The sequence below is a fragment of the Paramormyrops kingsleyae genome, unplaced genomic scaffold (genome assembly GCF_048594095.1).
Source record: "Paramormyrops kingsleyae isolate MSU_618 unplaced genomic scaffold, PKINGS_0.4 ups56, whole genome shotgun sequence".
Lineage (NCBI taxonomy): Eukaryota > Metazoa > Chordata > Actinopteri > Osteoglossiformes > Mormyridae > Paramormyrops > Paramormyrops kingsleyae.
Genome location: NW_027325994.1, coordinates 207,128 through 209,966, shown reverse-complemented (window position 1 = coordinate 209,966; position 2,839 = coordinate 207,128). Strand labels below are relative to the sequence as shown.

The 2,839-nt window shown below is 48.5% G+C and overlaps 1 long non-coding RNA gene across 1 annotated transcript; it reads right to left on the bottom strand.

Annotated features, from left to right (window-relative positions):
• Positions 1-273: 273 nt before the first annotated feature.
• On the bottom strand, positions 274-2,537 carry LOC140586421 (uncharacterized). The gene is made up of 3 exons (XR_011988226.1): positions 2,413-2,537; positions 2,189-2,321; positions 274-1,606 (listed from the first exon to the last, which is right to left on the bottom strand). It is a non-coding gene; the product is annotated as an uncharacterized lncRNA (long non-coding RNA).
• Positions 2,538-2,839: the final 302 nt, after the last annotated feature.

Sequence of the window (2,839 nt, the reverse complement as noted above, 5' to 3'; positions counted from 1 at the left end):
GTGATACAGGCTTCTGAACACATAAACTAAATAAACAGTAGTAGAGTGAACCAAGACAGCATATGTGACATGTTTGTATTCACATCTTTGTGGGGACCCTCCATTCAACAGGAGGATTATGAACCAAGGCGGTGTCTTGGACTGTGACAGCACAGTAACAACTCAATGACACAGAATTCTGAACAGACAAACTTTATAAAAAGTAGGATATTCAACTAAGAGAATGAATCACTGTCTGAGACACTAACATCACAATGACATCACAGGCTTCAGATCACACATTAAATAAACATGGATATTCAAGAGAATGAATCACTGTCGGTGACAGCGACAGCACAGTAACATTAGAGGCTTCTGAACACAAGAACCAAATACAGCCTGGAACCTGCACAGTGGGGTGATTTGGGTTTCACTCCAGAAGGCAGATGCGTGCAGGGATGCTAATTCAAATGTTAGCCTGCTTGTCCTCAGCTCAGTGTCGTGCAGCAGGGCTCTGTGAAGGGACCTTATTCTCCAGAGTGGTTTTAAAGGGGACCGTGCTTCAGAAACTGTTCCCACCTGTCATTAAGGGACTGCAATCCTTACAGTCTCAAGCCAGATGCCTGGCAGTTTGTTGGAATTTTTATATTATTTTAATATCAGTTTGTACCTGGGAAGTAATTTGTAAGAAATTTAAAACCAAATAATCAGAATGTCAAACAAATAAAGAAAAGTAGCTAACAAGCTGTTGCTGCTGTTAAACACTCTAGAGATAGACTTATAGATACAGGCTGGGAGATACACTTAGACCGACAGACACAGGTTGAGAGATGTACTTGATTGATGGATTCTGGCTGGGAGATACACTTAGACCGACAGACACAGGTTGAGAGATGCACTTGATTGATGGATTCTGGCTGGGAGATACACTTAGACTGACAGACACAGGTTGAGAGATGCACTTGATTGATGGATTCTGGCTGGGAGATACACTTAGACTGACAGACACAGGTTGAGAGATGCACTTGATTGATGGATTCTGGCTGGGAGATACACTTAGACTGACAGACACAGGTTGAGAGATGCACTTGATTGATGGACTCTGGCTGGGAGATACACTTAGACTGACAGAAAACAGGTTGAGAGATGCACTTGATTGAAGGATTCTGGCTGGGAGATACACTTAGAGTGACAGACACAGGTTGAGAGATGCACTTGATTGATGGATTCTGGCTGGGAGATACACTTAGAGTGACAGACACAGGTTGAGAGATGCACTTAAATTAACAGTGACACAGAGATATTGAGGGGATCCACTCTTCAAACAGGATCTCTGTGCTCCAGTTGGGATCTATGGCCTTCAAGCACTCCGCTCTTACTGCAGCTCAGCCAGGCTGGGCTGGGCCCGACGAGGGTGGCGGGGGCCACTCGCACTCGGCCTTCTGTATGAGGGAGATCTGAGTGATGTGGGGCCTCTGACAGCCGTTCTCTGTGTCCTGCTGTCCTGCCCGCCGGCAGCGTGTGTGACGGTAAAAGACCTGTTACAGCTAGTATGCATGGAGTGGGTCCTTGCTGAACCACAGGCAGGCCAGGCCTCGTTCCACATCAGTGTTGTGTGCAGACCTCCCTGTGAGCAAAAACAAATGGCTAATTTAACATGCGCTCTGACAGGCTCCTGAGGGCCAGTGGGCCCAGGGTTTGCTTGTCCTCCTCACAAGCTGGAACAGCCGGGAGCCCGATCTGGATGGGCCCACTGCCAGGCCTACAAGAGCCGGCACGCTCAGCCACAGGTGTGCGCCGTGGCACTAGCTACCTAACGGACCCAAACCTTCATCTATCAGCACCAAACTGAGGGCATCGGTGACCCAAAACACATCAGAACCATATATTCTGGGGAAGTCGGTATGCGAGGAAACGTACTGGACCAGTGAACACTCATCATCTCATCAGAGATCGATCAACCATGCTCTTCATGTGACACTATCATCAGTACATGTGGCAAAAAAATCCCAGGTGCCATTGTGGGTGTGGGCACTGCCCCCTGGTGTTCAGTGAGTGTGGGCTCGACATACCGACAGGCATGTTTGAGAGTCTGCCTAAATGAATTAATTTCCTCCTTTTTCAACAAAATCAACTCAATTAATTTGCTTAAGGAGCAAAACAGTTTTGAAAGGGTTCGATAATTTTACCTGGATAATGAAATATTTACCTGGATAATGAGAGAACAGCCAGGGAGGAACTCTGGTTGTCTACGATACATCTGTCCACATGGACGTAGATCCTAGCCAGATCACAGACTCCCTCTACAGCACTCAGCCAGGGGACCGCTCTTCCAGGGAATGCTGAGAACATGAGACCCAAGAGGCGTGTTTTGGACAGAACAGGAGCAGTCAGTCACTGGGTATAATCAGTGAGATTGATGTGCACACCCACCAGGGATATGCACACAGCACTGTGTGTTCCTGTGGAGGGCTGTCATTTCGGGCTCTGCTATTGTGAGTTCCTGTGTGGAAGAAGAGAAGCCTTCCAAAGCAACACAGCACGGCTCTGTGAGTCACTGAAGGCAGTGTTACCCAAGCACACTGCAGCTCAGCGGCTCCACACGTGTCTCCAGCCCAGAGCATGCTGGGACTGCATGCAGACGACTCATGCATAGAATCAGCCCTCAATTTCTGGCACAGGGGCTCCATTACCATCACGCCTTAGGGTGTTCTGGGAGAGTGAAACACAGGGTCGACAGGGTCAAACAATGCATCGCCAGTGCTGGACCCAACACCATATTCAGTGTTGCTGGCGTGCCACAGGTTTCTGCTGGACCAGCAGTCTCCGCATGAGCAGCTCTCCATCCCAGCAGCATGGT